Source organism: Triturus cristatus, chromosome 5_1 (assembly GCF_964204655.1).
Source record: "Triturus cristatus chromosome 5_1, aTriCri1.1, whole genome shotgun sequence".
Classification (NCBI taxonomy): domain Eukaryota; kingdom Metazoa; phylum Chordata; class Amphibia; order Caudata; family Salamandridae; genus Triturus; species Triturus cristatus.
This window is the reverse complement of record NC_140587.1, coordinates 820,197,896-820,217,971: the sequence shown is the minus strand read 5'-3', so window position 1 is coordinate 820,217,971 and position 20,076 is coordinate 820,197,896. Positions and strand designations below refer to the sequence as shown.

At 46.2% G+C, this 20,076-nt stretch overlaps 1 long non-coding RNA gene and 1 pseudogene across 1 annotated transcript in view; both read left to right on the top strand.

Annotated features, from left to right (window-relative positions):
* Positions 1–1,361: 1,361 nt before the first annotated feature.
* On the top strand, positions 1,362–1,471 carry LOC146831523 (small nucleolar RNA SNORA17; annotated as a pseudogene).
* A 17,437-nt stretch (positions 1,472–18,908) lies between these two features.
* Positions 18,909–20,076, top strand: part of LOC146831522 (uncharacterized) — a 31,376-nt gene continuing 30,208 nt past the window's right edge. Inside the window, exon 1 of the long non-coding RNA XR_014961307.1 lies at positions 18,909–19,075. This is a non-coding gene — a long non-coding RNA (uncharacterized LOC146831522). The remainder of the gene's footprint in view (positions 19,076–20,076) is intronic.

Genomic DNA, 20,076 nt, shown 5'->3' with positions numbered 1-20,076 from the left:
TTTGTATCATTCTGGTGATCCAACAACTTTCCCACATGGAAATGTGAGGGAAATGTGATATTTTTAGCTAAATTTGTGGTTTGCAGGGGATTCTGGGTAAGAAAACGTTGGGGGATCTACGCAAGCCACACCTCCCTGGACTCCCCCGGGTGTCTAGTTTTTATAAATATGTGGGATTAGTAGGTTTCCAGGTCCAAAAACGCAGGTGCCCGTTGCAAAACCAGGTCATTTTATGATTGATAGGGGGCACCTGCGTTTTAGGTACCGGGTTCGGCGGCCATCTAGGGACACCTACCAATCCCTGACGTTTCTAAAAACTAGACACCTGGGGGAGTCCATGTCTCCCATGTAAAATGATACCTCACTTGTGTGGGTGGGCCAGGGGCCTGCGACTAGAGATGGGGCCAAAATCATAAGGATTGAGGGGATAGCATAGCGGGCTGTAAGCGCTATATTTGTTTTATATTCGTTGTTAGGCTGACTCTGCATTAGACACCCACACAAGTGAGGTATAATTTTCATCGGGAGACCAAGGAGAACGCAGGGTGGTAAGACATTTGTGCCGGCACGGTGATCCCAGGCAGAAATGTAGGGAAAATGTGATTTTTTTCAGCTAAATTTGAGTTTTGCAGGGGATTCTGGGTAAGAAAATGTTGGGGGATTCACGCAAGGCACACCTCCATGGACTCCTCAGCGTGTCTAGTTTTCAGAAATGTCTGGGTATGGTAGGTTTCCCTAGATACCCACTGAGCCCGGTACCAAAAACGCAGCTGACTCCCTGGTAAAACCACGTCTTTTTGTGATCAATAATTTTGAAGTCTCCATAGTACATTTTGGAGTACATTTCCTTTTGCAGGCTCTAGGCCTAACCACAAAAGTGAGGTGACATTTTTATCGGTAGATTTTGGGGAATGCTGGGTGAGTGGAAGTTTGTGGTTCCCTGGAGAATCTAAAACTTTTCATCACAAAAATGTGAGGGAAATGCATTTTTTATTGACAAAGTTTGAGGTTTACAAAGGATTCTGGGTAACAGAACCTTGTGAGAGGCACACAAGTCACCCCATCTTCGATTCCCCTGGGTGTCTAGTTTAAAAAATGTACAGGTTTGATAGGTTTCCCTAGGTGCTGGCTTCGCTAGGGCCACAAATCCACAGCTAGGCACATTGTAAAAAAAAGGTAAGAGCCTAGTGGGCTTTCTGCCAACCTGGGGGGCAGGTGAGGGGCTATTGCCCCATCTGCTTCCAGGGCGGTATAAAGACTGTGTCAATTTTTTGTGGGGTGGGGGCATTGGAATGCCCATTCTGGGCAGCCCCACCCCTATGCATAAAAAAATATAATACTCCCTGGTGCTTAGAGGGTTTTCTGCCCCCCCGGGGGGCAGATCAGGGGCTACTGCCCCCATCTGCCTCCGGGGAGGGCAGAAAGACAGTGGCATTTGTTTGGGGTGGTGGGGCATTGGCATGCCTATTCTGGGCAGCCCCCACCCCTGAACTTTGGAATAAAATAATCCCCTGCACCTAGTGGGCTTTCTGCCCTCCGGGGGGCAGATAAGGGGCTATTGCCCCATCTGCCTCCCAGGGGGCAGAAAGACTGCATTTTTTTTGGGGGGGGGGCATTGGCATTCCCATTCTGGGCAGGCCCCACCCCTGAACTACAAAAAAAGAATCCCATGTGTCTAGGGTGCGGGGGGCAGTTTAGGGGCTACTGCCCATCTGCCGCCCGGGGGGGCAGAAAGACTGAATGCGCCCATTTTGAAATGGGGGAGCAAAGGCCCTTGCCCAAGGGGCAGCTCCCCCCTCACTGGTGTCTAGTGGGTGGATCTTTGCTTGGGTATCACCCTCCTGTGGTTTTTCACTAGCAGGGATCCACAAGGAAGGGGTACCATTGGAAAGGGGAGATTCTCCCCTTTCCAATGATACCTCTCCCGTGTGTTTTGGTGTTTGGGGGGTTGAAATTGCCCCATGAGCGCCAAAACAGTGAATTTGAAATTAAGTTTCAGTTTCATTTTCAGTGGAATGGCATCAGCGCGCCATGCGCATGATCGTCATTACAAAGAAAACCCAAAAAATCCCTTGGGAGGTTGGGAAAGCTCTTTCCCATCTTCCAAGGGAAAAAAGAAAAAAAACGAAATCCCTCTGCTGTTTACAGCAGAGGGATTTTGTGCAAGTGTGTAGATGACAGAATGGCTCCGTCATGAGCACACAAGCACTTGTGCTCATGACAGAACCATTCCGTCATGAGCACCGAATGGGTTAATGAACTCTAGCAACAAAGTCCTGGCTGCTGCAACAAATGTATCTTGTTTGCCAAGCAAGGACCCTCTGGACTGCAAGGAAATTATACTTGATAACTTCGAAATAGCCACAGCAATTTGCAAGCTTCATGAGAGTGCTGTTTCTTCATGGGAAATGTAGTTTCCTTGATTATGCCCAGATGTTTTGCATACTGTGTTTTTCGGAAATGCAAAGCCGCCTTCCAAGAGGTGCTAACACTACACGCACTATCAGCGTTTTTTTGAGCACAGCATGACAGTCAGGAGCACCGTGCCCATATGCCTGCTCCACACAAAGAGGTGAGTGCAGGCCACAGATCACAACAGTGAGATCACGAGACATCTATGTCCAAGGTACTGATGCACTTTAATCCTAAACTAGGTGACAAAGCAAATCAGATTATGAACACTGAGACACTTGATGTTACCATCCTAGTCTTGTTTCCCTTCCATACAGTTTCCACCATTTACATGTTATGTTGGCTTTAATTTTTCCAGTGATCAGGATCAGCTAGAGTTTTAGATCTTACTGTTTTGGCAGGGGGGTTATGATGCTCTGTGTTCTCATTGCATTATGGAGAACACCGAACCCGCAATTACTTACTGATTATGAACAGTATATGTTGTGTGTAATTTGGGTGTAACTGCATTTCACTTGTCGGTTTAAGTTCCATATTCAATCTTTTTAACTTTCATGGTTTCAATGCTGCTTTACTGAATGGATCTTTATTCATATGACTGTTAACATTAAGTTCTTTTTATACAAAATAGCAACTCACATTCATGTCTACATCACGTTATCTCTGCTGGAAGCACACAGAAACGATCATGCTTGTAGTGCATTCTACACCAATGGATAAAGTTACTAAGCTGAAACTATGGGGGTCTGTGGTCGAAGTACTTTGTCTTGAATTCACGAGTAATGCATATGTTAAAGGTTATTTATATAGTGCAGCATTAGGTTGTCGAAAACAGAAACTGATGAGTTAAATTATGGTTCCATGTGCAAACAGAATGGTATGCGTGGGGTTTGGACCACTTAGTGGTTGGCAAAGGTCCAAATTTAGGACGCTAAGTCGCTCCAAGCACTTGTGGAAGTGTTTTTCCAGACCCATCTTTTTGTGCAATAAATAACAATAAATAGAAATAATTTGTATGTTGGATCCAATATGCAAATAAAGAGTTAACATGAATACAGTTGAAACAAATTTCATATGAGGTATGGAAGTGATGTTTATAGTTTGCCACTTTTATGTGAAAACTCCATTTTGGATGACATGGATGCTGTTTCTGTCATTCACTCCTGTATTCACCGCTCCCATCATGTCCCTTCCTGCAACTTCTCTCCTTATAAGCTCTGCAGAGTGAATACAGCTGATCTAATGATTTATTCCTTCACTTATGGATACAAAGCTTTCAATTACTTTTCTAGTCTTCCTGCTGTGTTGCAACAGCCAAGGAATTTCCTCTGTAGTTCCTCTGCGTAGTCAGATCCTATTCATTTATGCGAAATAATATTGTTGCAATGTTTCATTTTTTTGAAAACTTTTCCAGATGGCAGTAGCACGGAAGATTGTGGATGCTTTCTTAAAATGGGATAGCACTTATGTGTTAAGGTAATGACGTTCAGGTTTCTTATTTGTTAAGAATTGTTACTTACAACAATGCCATTATGAATCTGCTGTTTTGACTAATTTGTTATGCAAGAAATGTGTATAAGGACACTTAGTTTTCGGGGTTGAGCCAGAAGAACTTTGAAGATTTTCTTGTTTTAATAAGGATGCTGCCCGACCCTTTTCCGATTCTGCTGGTTATTTGGGATTTAGAATGATTTCTGATTTTTAACTATTTTGCATAACTCTGCATTTGAGCCTTTGTGACATTTATTATGCATTGCTTGATTTTTTTAAAATTAGTTTGTGATATAGCAATCAATAGCATCACAGAGGTAATACTGTAATTACAGTCCAATTCCAGTTTGCATCCTACTACATTTACACATACTAATCTCAGGTTGTCTTTCCACAAGGTGGCATTAGTCCTACTCCAACGCAAGGAAATGGTGATAAACCTAATGCAGCCTAAATTCTTCAGTACTGTAGGGCTCGGTAACGCCCTTACTAGGCATGTATCATCTTAGCATTCTGTTCCACAATTAACCCCTAACAAACCAAAAAAAGAGAAAAAAAAACACATCCCTGCAAAGTATCCAACCTTCCCACCCCCCAGGCATGTCGCTTATTCACCTGATTCCCTGCATGGTAATGCTAATCAGTCCAATGGGGCTCTGGGCATGCTATTCCAGGTAATGTGGTTCCATAGTGGGGCCACGCCAAACAGGAGCCCCACCGGGTAGCTCGAGCCCATGGGTAGCCGTCCGGGTTGTCCAGTAAATCAAGCGCTCAATCCCCCACAACTGGGTGTGCACAGTCAGGGGGTATATATCGTTATCGTCACTCAGCTGTTTTAATACCTCCACTAATGCCACCCATGCCCTAACCGCCTCCAATGTCTTTTCACTCCTAGTTCTTTGGGCCATTTACAGTCTGAAGATCCCTTTGCAGTCCACCCACCTTATAAGCTCCCTTGTCCATCTCAGCACACTAGGGGCATTTTTCGCCTTCCAATGGCTAGTAAGTTCCCTTTTTGCCAACACCAACCCCAGGTCTATAAACTTGCTAGTGACCTTATTCCTGGCAGTGTGAGGGAACCAGTGTAGGAGGCAACACCCTGGTGTCAGAGCTATGTCACGCTCCGTCGTGCCACTAAACTAGTCGACACCCTCTCCAGAACTCTCCCAGAAGCGAGCAGTCCTAAAACATGTGTAAAAACCCCGCATCTTCCAGGTTACACCTTGGGCAGGTGGATCGGGCCCCAAAATATTCATTAATCTTACGCGGGGGTAAGGTACGCTCTGTGGAGGACAAAGAAGTGAATCAGCTGGAAGCGCGCATTTCTAGAACTTTTCCAAGCCCTCTCCACCGGTTCTCCCCATGGTTCCTCATCGATGGTCTCGCCTAAGTCCGCTTCTCATTTGAGACATAGGGCTGTCGGGGGTCGTCGTGTCTCCTGCGTGAGGTGTCGGTATAGGCAAGTGACTGCCTTAATCGTTCCAGCAGCTATCACTATATACTGACAAACCATGAAGGTCGGAGGTTCCGCCAACCCCTTTCGCCAATGTTTACGGATAGCTGCTGTCAGGGCAGCATGTAAAAGGAAATCCCTTCTTGGGAGGTCGTACTGCTGTAATAGATTATTAAAAGGGAGCAAGGTATTGTCCTCATATAAGTCTCAGATAGTAGAGATCCCCGCCTCTTCCCATGTCTGTAGTCTACGCCACTCCCCACCATGGGGCAGTGCCTCGCAGATCAACAGCAGGATCTCTGGCGCATAAGGGGATCTTATCTGTGCCCGTCCAAATGCCCGATTCCAACACCGGGGCACTGCTCATAGATCTGAAGGGGCCGCCCCATCCCTCAAAGGGATGCGCAACAACACGCGGGATAGGAGCCGCAAACCCGGATCCGAGCCCCCAGGGTCCTCCGCGTTCGAGAGTCGTCCCGCCATCCACTTCATGAACCACTGCAATTGAGCTGCATGGTAATATGCTTCAAAATCCAGCACCACAAAGCCCCCCTTTGCCCTGGGCCTTATCATGGTGGTGAGAGCTATTTTCTGCCTTCCGGTGCCCCACAAAAACCCCGTGATCAGGGTGTTGAGTTGGGCAAAACGTCTGTGCGGGATCCAGAGTGGTAGCGATCCAAAGTAATAGAGTAGTCTAGACAGCGTGATCATCTTTAATAGTGCCACCCTACCTGCAACCGACAGCGGGAGGGTCCCTCAGAACTCAAAATTACTATTGGTGCTTCGTATCGCTCGCCCTATGTTGCCTTCCAGTAAATCTACAGGGTCGTGATATATTTTAACACCCAGATAAGTCAGGCATCTGTTTTCCCACAAGACGCCTTCTGTTTCTAGTGAACCAACCCTCTCTGCGAGAGCAGGGAAAAGGCACGTCTTGGTCCAGTTTACCTTAAGTCCTGCAACTCTTCCCAGTATACCCAGCAGATCTTTGGCTCCTCGTAAGGCATTCTCAGAGTTTGCTAGAAACATCAGGAGATCGTTCGCATTCAGTGCTATAAATTGGAGCTGTCCCATCACTTACAATCCCTGATACTGGCGGCCTGATGCAGCGTGCACAGCCAAAGGCTCCACCGCCAGCGCGAACAAGAAAGGAGACAGCGGGCAACCTTGTTTCGTTCCCCTGCCCACCGCACAGGCATCCAAAATCAGCCCTCCCTTCCTAACTCTAGCAGTAGAATTCTTATATAGGATTGCCATCCAAGCTACAAAATCGTCTCCCAGCCCGAACGCTCTCAGGACTCTAAAAAGATACGGCCACTCGAGGCTATCAAAAGCTTTCTCAATATCGATTGATAAAATGCATGCCTCCTCTTTGTTGTACATGTTTGCATCCAATATTCGTAAAAGTCTACGTATATTTATTGCTGTATTCCTGGACGGAATAAAGCCCGCCTGGTCCACATGTACGAGCGTTGACATATGGACCAGCAGTCGGCTTGCTAATATGCGACTTAAGATCTTATAGTCCAAGTTGAGCATGGCGAGGGGCCGATATGCAGTGCGGTTCCAAGCTGGTTTGCCAGGTTTTAAAAGCAGAATGATTACCGCTTCTCTTGTTGAAGCGGGTAGATACTCATAATTTTTCGCTCTTTTATACAGGGCCACCAATTGGGGAGCCAAAATGTCTACATATGTTGAATAAAACACAAGTGGGAGCCCATCCGTCCCTGGTGTCTTATTCCTGGCCATGTGTTTGATGGCGCCCCGTACCTCTCTAATTTCGACTTCTCTACCTGGGGCCTCTGCAGCTTCAGCATCAATCTGAGGAAGTTCTACATCCTCTAGAAATCCCGCCTCCTCTAGCACTGCTGGGTCGAGCTTACTCTGGTACAGGGCAGTATAATATTCCAAAAACTGGAGAATTATATCCTGCTGGCTGTAATAGACCTCGTCATCCCTCCCCTGCAGTTCCAGGATCATCGTCCCTCAGCGTGCTGGGTTGGCCAGGCAAGCCAGCAACTCTCCAGACTTATCTCTCTCAGCATGGGCCCGAGCCATGTAGGCCCTGTAATCGAAACAACACAACTTTTCTACTTGTGTTGCCAGAGTCAGGAGGAGATCAGCTTGTTTATCCACCCTCTTCGGTCTATCCTTCTCTACCTCCCAAAGCCGCTGTTCCGCACTCTGTAGGTCATGCAGGAGAACCTTCCGCACCCCCACCACTTCTCCAATGCAACGGCCCCTAATAATGGTTTTAAAAGCATCCCATTCAAAGAGTGGGCTTGTCGCTGTGTTGGCATTTGCAAGGAAATAATCCTCAATAGCAGTGCTTATCATGGCCCGAAACGCCTGAGTCTCCAACGCTTCTAGTCTCAAAAACCAGCTAGGGATTGTAGGCTTAATCCGTACCCAGTCTAAGGACACCAGCAGAGTATTGTGATCAGAAATCGTCCTGGTCAAGTATTCACTCAGGTTGATCCCTCCATGAACATCCGGGGAGCACAGGATCAAGTCTCAGTGAACGTGTAACTTGTGTTAGGCAGAAAAGTAGGAATAATCCCTCTCCCCCGGGTGTTAAGCTCTCCAGGTGTCCATCAGCCCCCAGTGGTGCTGCCAGTCCCGCCTAGCCTCAGCAATTCTGTGTGTGGGAGCGTCAGGAAGCGGCGGGTGGGATCGGTCCAAACTGACATCAGTAATACTGTTAAAGTCCCCCCCAACAGCACCGATCCAGTTAACACCGATGCTAGTATCTGTGAGAGTTGCGCTAAAAATGCAGGCTCATCTACATTAAGGGCATAGATACTCCGTATTACTATGTCCCGTCTGTCCAATCTCCCTGAGACCACCACGAATCTGCCCTCTGGGTCTATTATTTGTCTAACACACTGAAAAGGGATTCCCACGTGCACCCAGACCAGAGTCCCCCTGGCAAAAGCTGAGTATGTAGTATAAAACACCTGCCCCCTCCATCGTCGCTGCAATACAACTCCTTCCTTCTGCGATAAGTGGGTTTCCTGCAATAGTGCAATCTGTACCCCTCTCCTAATCAGGTATGTATGTATTTTATTTCGCCGGATCATGGTGTGCATCCCCCTAACGTTCCAAGGGATACATTTAATACCTATGGCGGGTCCCATTGTGCGAGCCTTGTCCTATCTTGAAGTAGTACCCCCCTAGTGACATGCCTGGACCCAAACCAAATCCCTTCAACAGTAAAAATTCCCCAACTCCCCCCCAGGACAGGTACAAACAAGTTCCCATCCAAACGAATGCACGTGAACAGTTATTCACAAAAGGTGGCGGGCGTAAACTGACCCTGTTGGACCCAGCTCTCCCCCATGCCCCTCCCCCACTCTCTTAGTTCAGGTGGTGGCCCCAACTTCTACGAGAGTGTCCCCAGGCTGCCATCATTAGGCACAGGCCGTAGTAAAGGTCATCTCCCAGCAGCAGGTATCCCCTTTTCATATGACCTGATGTGCGAGCTTCCAATTATGCCGTCCGCAGTTTGAGGGGTAATGTCTGGGAGTTCAGCATCCGATTCCCCATGCACACTGCTCGACCGTGAGCCCTCAGATCTGTCCGTTCCATGTTCACTGATATTCCTGTTCGGGTTCGTGTCCCCATGGCTAATCTCCACCACCACTTTCACAGCTCTGTCTCGCTCCAGTCTCCGCCCCTTCGGTGAAGGAGCTCTCGGAAAAGGCGGAGAAGTGTTCGGCTCCCACCGGGACAAGCCTGGTGATAAAGTACGAGTTCCACTGTTCCGTCGGGCCTCTAGTCATTCCCATGCGGGGTAGTAAAGAAATGCGTCTCTGAGTTATCAATCACCCGGAGGAGTGCCAGAAACAGCATAGCATAGGGGAGTTGTAGCTGGCCTAGTTTCCACTTGACGGCCAGGAAGGAAGCTCGCTGACGTTGCACCTCCCTGTTGAAATCCGGGAAGATCATCACTTTACTGTTTCCAATCTGTTTCTCCCGTGCTCGTTGCAGTATATGGTCTCGATCACGATAGTGAAGCAGCTTCACTACCAGTGGGCGGGGAGGGCTCCAGGCTTGGGTGGCCGAGCTTGGACTCTGTGGGCACGTTCAAGCGCATAGAAGGGGGAGAGACCCTCCGGGTCCACCTCCGGCTCAAGCCAAGCCTCCAGGAATTGAACAGCATCAGCCCCCTCTTCTCGTTCCGGAACCCCCAATATACGCAGGTTATTACTACGGAGCGCCCTTCACTGTCTTCTGCTCTCAGTTCCAACACCTTGATCTTGGTTTCCACAGTCTTCAGAGTGCGCTGTAATGTAGAAACCGCCTCTGGGACTCCCTCCATAGCTTTCCCATTGAGGGTCACTCTCTCTTTAAGTTTACGGTGATCATCTTTTAGCAGGGTGAGATCTGCTCCTATTGAGTCTATTTTTGTCTCCAGCGCTTCTCTCGGTGAGGGAATGGCCTGCATAATGTCGGCTAGGGTAGGGTCCCCAGGAGCCCTCTCTGTTCGCATCACTGGCCCATCTTCGTCATCATCGGTATGTTGCGCCGCTCCCTCTACGCGCAGGACCGCAAACCTCTTCTTTCTGGATACTCTCCTCATCGTGAGTGGCCTGTGCGCAAACCCTGGATTGCTTCCGAACAATGTCAACAATATGCGCAGGTCTGCGATGAAAGGATCCGGGGTGACCTGGGTCCGCCCGAGGACAAAGGGGGGAACGAAGGAACCACCGGCCCTCCAGGCCGACCTCGGCACGCGTAGGTCGTCAAGTCCACAGGTCATTGTGGAGGCCCAGGAGTCGTGTGAAGGGTCTGTTGCCTCCACACCCCGCTGCGTCCACCTCCGTCAACTAGCAGATGAGGTAGTACCGCAGCAGAGCCTCTGTGGCTTCTTCCTCTCAGTTACACAGTTCCAGCCAGGCCGTTATTGAAGAGAGGCACTCCCATTTGTTACATAATTTGTGCACAGTAGTAGTGAGCCACAAAGAAGTCGCCGGTATGCACTAATCAGTCCCACGTCGTCTACAAGTTCCCCAGCCAGATTTTAGGGAGTCAGAGACCCAGTACTTATACCCAAAGGCGTCTTTGGTGTGGGGGTCACTTCAAAGCAGCTCTTAAAAGTGCACAATTATCCCTTTCAACCCAGTCCTATCTGCCAGGCTATCTGTGGGGGGTAATCAGTCCTTTGTTTGGGACAGGATATTGCCTATTCAAGGCAAGTTCAGCTACTCCCTTCCATCGTGCGCAGGATAGGCCATTAGAATGAAGCTTATGTAGACAGGTACTCAGACACACCAATCCTTCCTGTGTTGTGGCTGTCAAGAGGGAATGCACATATTGTAGCTGCCACCCATCCCAGAATTGTATTGGAGTCAGGCTGTCAGGTACATAGAGCAGTAAGAAATGTCCACTTTTTAAAAGTGGCATTTCTAAGACAGTAATGTCAAATCCAACTTCACCAGTAAGGAGGATTTATCATTACTATTCCAAACACATGAAACATGAAAAAGCTACTCCTCTCTGATCAGTGATTACAGCTTAAAAGTGTATTAAGGAATTCCCAATGCTAACCTATGAGAGGCATAGGCCTCATAGTAGGGAAAAACAAAATAGGCTGTTTGTCCCTACCAGGACATGCAAGACATAAAAGTACATGTCCTACCTTTTACTTACATAGCACCCTGCCCTTCAGGCTACCTAGGGCCTACCTTAGGGGTTACTTATGTGTAATAAAATGAGAGTTTAAGGCTTGGCAAGTAGTTTTAAATGCCAAGTCGAAGTGGCAGTAAACTGCACACACAGGCACTGCTGTGGCTGGCCTGCAACAGGTTTGAAAGGCTACTTTTGTGGGTGGCACAACAAGTGCTACAGCCCACAAGTAGCATTTAACTTACAGGCCCTGGGTATATGGTATACCACCTTACAAGAGACAAGTAAATTAAATAGGTCAATCAGGTGTACACCAATTACACACATGTTTAGGGAAGAAGCTCATGCACTTTAGCACTAATTAGCAGTGGTAAAGTGCTTAGAGTCCTAAGGCCAACAATAAGATTCTGCAAAATGTGGAGTCAAAAAGTAAAAAGATTGGGGGAGGGCCACCCTAAGGCTGACAGGTCTAACACTCCCACACACTAAACTTTGAAACACTCTCCTTCATGTCTCCATATTGTATCTCTTAAGTGGAGAGGCGCAGGCCTGATAATACATAGAATACACTGAAAATAAAAAAGGTTTTCTGGGAGTTCAACCATGTTATAGTTTGGAAATCAAAAAGGAGAGATTTCTTTAGCATTGTAAGGAATAACAAAATACTTTAGCGCGTGCTCATGAACACATGACACTACTTAAATGAATCTGCTGAAGGAACCCGGGAAAATGACTCTACAGACGCAGAGCCCAGAAGAGGTGCTTGACTGGACACACTGTAAAAAGTAGTTAGCTTCTGCAGCTGTGACTCCTGATTGAAGCCGATCGTAATGCCAATTTCTGAAACATTCTACCTGATTAAGCTAATTTTTCTGGGGCTAACGTAATGGAATCTTAAAAGCTGAATTTGCATTTTTGCTAACATTTGCATGTGCGCTCATCTTGCAAACAGGAGCCTGTATCTGCAGAAAGCAGGCGAGGCTATCGCCTAACCCACCCCCTGGAAAACCTTGTGCCAATTACAGCATAATATAATAAATATATTCCAGTATTAAAATGATTATTGCAGCCCAAGTGCACTACATGACGATAACACCTTTAAAACAAAAGTTTAATTGGATTTATTACATAAAATACACACGTTTACCGCTTGCATGTCAGCAGAGGCCACCCATGACAGATTTAATTTTAGAAGCAAATACATAGCTGTAAAATAAACAGACCCGACAGGAATTACTTTATCAAAGCCCGCACAGCAACGGTTGACAGATGGGTAAAGGCGACAGTGAATGTACTGTAGGTATCAAAGCCATGTTTACATCTCCTTCTGAGCCCAGCATCTGACAGGAAGAGGCGACTGCAGGTATCAGGTTGACTATGGAAGCTGTGTGCAGATGACTGGACAGACCGGGGTTAATTAAAAGGAACAGGAAGAATCACGGCACTTAACATTACTATCCCATAGAGACACACTGCATTTGCTTTATAATCGTTTTCTCTGCGATTTGGTGTGTACTAAAATGCTGGAAATGTTTTGAAAATTGCTTTGCAGGATTTTATTAGGTGGGATATTAAAGGTACAATTAATATGGCAGCCATATTGCCAGCGGCATCAGCCATGATATCGCACGTGACATCATCCTTTTTGCTGTTGACCACAACACATAGGCCAACATATGCCCCTCTAAAGTAGGTTTGTTGTCACCGCCTGGTGGCTCTTACTGATCTTACCTGCCTGCCCAAGAGTAAGGCTCATCTTGCACTCCACCTACTCTTGATACTTGCAACAGAATAATAGCACCCCCTTCAGGTGACTTTCTGAACATACAGCAAGTCATGCCCTAGAGCTAGCCCTGTTCTCAGTGCAAATGAAAGTAAGAATTTGCATAGCTGAGAATTCACTACTGAGTGACAGATCGACAAGGTCTGTAGAGACGCGAAAACCATAATTCCCTAACAATGTTACATACTGAAACTTTCATAATTGATTGATTATGTGGTCTTGATGGTGGAGACGGGAGGCCTTCTGAGCTTCATTTTGACCCACTGATTCGAACCTCCAATCCTATTGTTCAGGAATCCCCAGTCACCCCATTGTTAAAAATGTTACTGCCGGCCTGACGTTGTTAGGTTCCGCGACCTACATGGGCTTGAATACGGAGAGTTGGCGGCCCAAGTCAACAGTCCCACATAAGACAGTAAGGATTGTGATCGTTTGAGAAATTTTGATCATGTCTCATACGCAAATCAAGCACTGAACTGGATGCCAATAAGAAAAAATACTTTTGCTAAAAACTCTGTCTTGTGCACAGAGGCTAGTATGAAACTTGGTCGCTGTTCTACCACACATGGTGGCTCCCTACTCCCCATCCAAGGTTTCTGAGCTAGCATAGCTCTTCTGCTGAATGCCACCCCCTCACATGTGATAGTGTAGGTGGGAGATCTTTGTGGTCTTAGGACCTTGGCTATGGACCAGCCTACATCAAGCAGAGTGAGACGTTGCTCATTATTAAGTTATTAAAAATGCAGCAAGATTTATTTATGCTCCCAGTTTTGTTAGGTCATTGTTCTGCTTGGCCTTCTTTGGGGAGGGCAACCTACCTCTATCTATCTGTTGCCTCGATGCTGAATTTTTTTCTGTTGCCCTTTGTTCTTTGTTCCTTGTACCAAAATGTTTTGGTGTACATGTGCTAAATAAATATAATAACTTAATACATGGAATTTTGCAATCCTTGCTTAAATGCCCATCTCTAACATCTTTAGAATTGGCTACTTGTGAAACACCTAGTCGCCAATTACAAAGATTTGGAGTCAGAATTCAACTGTAATACGTTATTACAGCCGAGTTCTGACTCACAATACCAAAGGCCAGTCAGCAGCCCAGGTGAAAGTCAGGTCACAGAGCAGCTGTTGCTCTATTTTCTAACTTACTGTGACAAACAGAAAGAACATGTTCATTTTTTGCAATCCTTACATAATTATAGAAAAGTTTGAATCTGTCTCCATATTTCTACACATGCCGAGCTACTGCATTTTTTTATTTTTAAACTGACTTGTATCGAACGGTTTCTGATATCTTTTTGCAACAAATATCTAACAAGTTATTGATGTGTTTAGTTTTGCACCAGAGATTCTATTTTTAGTCTTCATGTGTGTAAATATGCTCTCTCTGTCACATAAAAGACCTACTCACCAAGTGGTTTGTGGAAAAGGTTATGGTGTGACCAGGTATAATATGGGATAAAATACCCCTTGCCGTACATGATAAGGACATTGCAAGTCACCTAAGAGTTCCATAACCTTAGGAACTCCTCTAAGATTTGCAATCTCCTTATAATGTACGGCATGGGGTATACTATCTCTTATATAAACTTGCACATACCACCCAATGCCAGCATCAACAGTTCTTGAGATTTCAGGAGGTGACCGCCATTTTCAGTTATGTGCCCTTTAGGTTAGCATGTGATCTATTGGTCATCAAGAAGATCCTTGCTCTGTTGAGGGGCTTGCTGCAAAGCAGGGGAATCAGCTGGAAGTCCTCATCTTTGGGAACAACACCTCTCCAAGGAATAATGCATGGTGGCCTGCTGAACTTGGCCCAATCCCCGCCCTGACAGACAACACCCACAACCTTGCATCATCTTGGACAGCAAGCTCTCCATGAAGAAACAGGTAAATGCAGTCTCATACACCTGCTTCCATACCCTATGAAAGCTTTGCAATATCTTCAGTTGGCTCCCAGTCAACACCAGAAGGACCGTCACACAGGCTCTTGTCACCAGCAGGCTGGAATACGGGAATGCACTTTATGTAGGAATCACCGCACGCCTCTTGAAGAGACTACAGCCAACAGGCGCGGCCGGTCCATTGGGGCTGAGGAGCCACGAACCTCCACTTTTTGCTCCTCAGGAACAGTGTCATCAGGCTGAACAAAGGTCAGCCAAACATGCGCTAAATGTGCAGACTCCTGGCTGCCTGAGCTGAACTTTGCTGGGCTGAGGAAGTCACAGCTCCTGTGGGTGTGATGTCCTCAACTTAGCAAAGGTCCCTGAGGCCCTCCCCTCAGTAATAAGGGGTAGCGTCACTGATTGCCTTGCACCTGGGCGCTTCAGTTTTAAACCCTGAAGCACCCAGAGTTGAGTTAAGGTCAGCCAATGAGGGAAGGCAGCAGTCCCAAGCCTCCTGGAACTTCTGAGGCAGAGCTGGCTGCAGGTAAGTGTATGTTTTGTTTTCTTTTAAGTTAATGTTTAGTGCGTGCATGCGTGTATGTATGAATGTTTGGTAAAGAGTGGTGTGAATGGATGTGTTTGTGTGTGTGCGCATTTGTGTGAATGCATGGCTGTGAGTGTTATGTGTATGTGTGCATGTGTGTCCCGTCCACCCCTCCCTCCAAAACGTAACTTCCGCAACCGACAGACAGTACAAAACTCAGTGGGCAGTCTCATCCTCGACCTCCCCAGGCAAACCCACATCACACCCCGCCTCAAGAAGCTACACTGGCTCCTGATCCAGAAAGATGCCAGTTCAGTATGTTGACCCACGTATACAAAGCCATGCACAACAAAGGTCTAGCTTACATCAGCAAGCGCTTGACCTTCTACCAACCAACCAGACATCAACGATCCGCGTCCCTTTTTCTTGTAGAATCTGCCGAAGCAAAAGCAGAGGACGCTCCTTCTCACACCTGGCATCCAAAGCTTGAAACAACCTTCTCCTTCACCTTGTGACCACCCCATCGCTCCAGGAATTCAGGAAAGAACTGAAGACCTGGCTGTTCAAATGAGCAGATCACAACAAAGCTAGCAGCAACTCCAGTGCCTTGAGATCCTCAAGGGTGATCTGCTGCACTTTACAATTCTTTGATTGATTGAGGGTCCTCTACATAGATGACCGAGTGATCCTGACGAGTTCCCTGCTCCAGACAATAGAAGAATTATATTTTGCCACTCTCCAGGAGCATGAGTGGATCATCATCCAGAAGAAATCAAATCTGCATCCATCTCACAGTCAAGTTGAGCAGCTAAGTCACATATGACTGCAGTGGACTTTTGTCTTCTTTCTCATATTTTTGTTTAAAATACTTCCCAGCAGGGGTGCCAACTATAGGGGGCAAAGGGATCTCTGTCAGCTCAATAAATATGAACCAATCTGTTGAAGATCAGAGGGAGTTGGCATCAAGGAACGTGGACCAGCTTACGTGATTTCCAGAAGTGAAGCAGCACCACTACCAGATGGTCAGCAGTGTACCAGCTATAAAGATGGGAGTGCAAATGGGGGTTGTTTATGTCCAGGAGGATGTCAGGAGATTGTAAGTTGGTGATTATGAGTTAGGCTTTATCGATGTTGACATTTTCAACCTGCTCGAAGAAGGTCACTTGGCACATATTTTCTCTGGCTTTGTTCTATTTTTGGGGTGTCTGTCCAGTCTCCTGCACCCAGCGCGGCCTGAGAATGAGCATCATTTGCTTTTATTTATGTGGTGACTGGGATGAAGATGATGCAACACAGAAGGGTATCTGAACAGCACAGCTTTATAAACACGTTTACCTTTTGAGATGATACTTAGGCATGTAAACTACTGCAGGGATTGGGCCCAAAAGCATCAGTGGAGCAACTTTAAACCAGGAGGAGACTGGCTCAAAAGTCCTTGATGCAGCTGGCCATTTGTAATATCTTCCTATTTCTCATTTTCCCTTTTCTTCCTCCTTTCTCTCTTTGCTCTTTGCCCTACGTCTCTTTCTAGTCTTTCCCTTTCATTCTATCTTCTAGAATTCTTCTACGCTTTGTCTATTCTATTCCTGCGCTTTTCCCTGAGCAGCTGCCTTCGCTGTGGGTCCTATTACATTGTATCTTAATGTCCTATCGCTGAATAAAGAAACCACAGGACATCTACGCCAGTCTGCCTCGCCTTTTCTTCATCGCTACACCATTCTGCCCCAGCAGGCAACAATAGTCAAACACCCCTTGTAAAGCAAAGTAATAGGTTTTTGTAATTTTTCTGTACAATGCCTGGCCAATCATTGAAATTAATTGTCCGCCACTCTGGTACGTGTTGGAAATTTGCTATTTCCACACATCTTTATTGTAATCATAATGTAAGAGCAAAGATATAGCTTGTGGCTGACAGGGAAAGTGGAAGATCAGTTGGCCATTATTGGCTAACAATACCTACAAAAAAATGTAATGAAATCATACTCATGTGTGAATAAAAACTGCATATAACTCACTTAACAAGAGGGACCTCTAGTTAGGGTTAAAGAAAGGATAAGAATAGTCACCCACTTTAAGATGGGCTAATTGGTCCCACATGGTTTAGGGGAAAAGAAGAGAGAGCAATTAAAAACCCAAGGAGGGGGATGGAAAATACCATGTAGCAGTCACCAAAGGAGGAAGAGAACCTCTTGGGGAATCACTAATGGTTATAAATACTGCCCTCACCCACTCAATGAGTGGCATGCTTCATCATAGGGCCTGCTATGACAACCTGACACAGACCAACGTCCTGGGAGGAACGCAAGGAAAACATGCAGAATAAGGAAAAGGAAGAGTTCCAACAGTAGGTATCCCTAATGCAGAGAAGAATATTAAAACTGTCTAAGTGGGTATCTGAGACCTCTATTATGGATCCCACTTATAGTAGGATTAAAAAGAAGTTTATAGGGGTATAGGCGAAAAGTAAAGTCACCATTACCCTATCTGCTGTATCAACATGTTTTTGCCCTAGATTGCCGCCCAGTAGGGTCGTTGGCATTCATCAGGATACAGATCCCTAAAAAATGTCCTTGAAGTGTTCCCACCTAGTTTAATCCCCAGCTGGTAGGGGACCTATTGTGGCAATACTTGCCCTTAGCAGCCACACATCGTCTGCATACCCGAGTTTCATCAATGATGATCCTAACTCGGAAAAGAGTGGGGACACCGTCCTATAGTCACACTTACATCAAGGTACGGGTGTTTCCGAATCGGCCACTCTGCTCCCTCCGACGATAAAAACTGCAATCAGGACCTATTCTGACAATATGTCTTTGACGCTCATGTCCTTGATAGTGTCTGTTTAGAAGTTTCTCGAATAAGCAGAGGGGAAGATTTGTTAGATCAGGCAAAACCATAGCTGCCAAGGTTTCAGATTCCTGTGTGTGACATTTTCATTACTTCAGTGTAGTTAGGAGTGACATTTCATTGGCTATGAGTGACACTCTCTTGAGCAAAAACAAGCAATGAAGATGATGGTAACATAAATACTAACAATTACACCCATTTTATACGTTCTAGAGATCGTGCGCTACCATTAAACTTAATTTGATTGTGTTTCACACTGCACTCACTGACAACTTGAAGTGGCTCGTTGTTATTTTTACTTACTCTTTCTGTTCTACATTTTTTGTATTTTGCATTTGCATTCCAATATGAACCATTTTCTTTACTTTGTTCGGTTGTAACTGGGACATTAGAACACTTAATCTAGAAATATAACCGTACTTTAAAATCCTTAGTTGCATGGTAAGACCTAGCTGTTGTTACACTTCTCAGCTACTTTTGTTTTCAATGTTGTGCGGTTTTGATTGGAAACGCAAATAAGGGCGTCGGTATTTGGGGTCAGCTGCCAGACACCCACGCATGAACAGTGCACGCAAGCAAGGTAAACCCTATTAGTGTTAATGATAAACCTGTACGTGACCTGTGGAAAACACCCGTGGTTAACAACCTCCGCCATTATCTGTGGTTGAAACGTAACCCTTCACACGCACTATGCTTATCACTGGCTCCTTCATTTATGGCGGGGCCCGCGAGAGAGACAGGGCGAGTCCTTTTCATTTCCTATTTTATGGTCTACGTGGCCTTTCCTGGCTGAACCAGCCGTAACACTGGCCCACCCGTCTAGTAAACCCTTCCTCTCAGACTGTCGGTGTGCCTTGTCCTTCAAGACAGACACACGGCTTGACAACAGGCACACCTTGCAGTGACAAGGGCCGGGCAGGCGACACTCAAGAAGGCCGAGCAGTCGATCCCTTCCAAGCAGGCGCGGCGAATCGCGCAGGTATTCAGCCGTCTGCTTAGCATGGAAATAGGCCGTCTGCCCAGGAGGATGAGGTAATGTCTAGGTTGAATGCCAATCTCTCCGACTGGCAGGATACGCTGGGTAAATATTTCTTCCGTAGAGCGCCGCATTAATCTGACGCTGCTGTCATTTTATTATTGTCGCTATCAGTTTGCCTTTGTTGTGTCGCCTCACAGTTTAAGGGGTGGGACATATGTTCTCAAAAACTGTCTACATTACACTGCTGCTGCCTGAGCAGAAATGCTGCCGCAGGTGGGTGCCTTGTGCTTGCCAGGGCCCCGACGGGTGTGTTTGTTAGTAGGGCGAGGGGCACAGCCGGTACGGCTGGTAAAGAAGATAGTTTATTTTAAATGGTTAGTCAGAGTGAGTTCCCAGTTTTTTTTAATACAGTCAGCCCTCTAATATTTCTGCGTGTCGTGCATGTATGCTAGGACGCAGCATCGTACCAATTCACCCCACACCACATGACACAGCTCAGCAACTACGTGACACATCACCACAGCAACCAAACAACAGATTAACACAACAGCATAACACTATGAAACGACACAGTGTCCCTATGAGGTAACATAACAGAGCAGCAACAAAATACATCTCCGCAACTCCACAGCACTATCAACAGGGGTGTATGTAGCTTGGTCAGTACGATTAGGGGGGTGTGAGCTTCATGTTATGCAACAACCATGCTGGCATGTCCTGTTAAAATACATTATAAAAGAAACAGTGCAGAAGGGTTGTTTATGGGGCGGTGGAAAGGGAGCAGAGTGCATGCTTTAAAGTGTAAAACAGAATATTTTGTAGAATAACCAACATTTTTTAAACATTTGAAACATAGAAAAGAGACAGCAAGTGTGTTTGCTTGTCTCTGTGTGTATGTAAAAATCCCAGGCTAAATCCGACAGACTCCTCACCATACCCGAATGAGAAACACCTGTACCCAACGATTTACTAGAGAATAGATTAATTTGGGGGGTCTAACACCCCAAACACCCCACCTGAAGCTACGCCCCTGGCCATAAAACAACAATGCAAC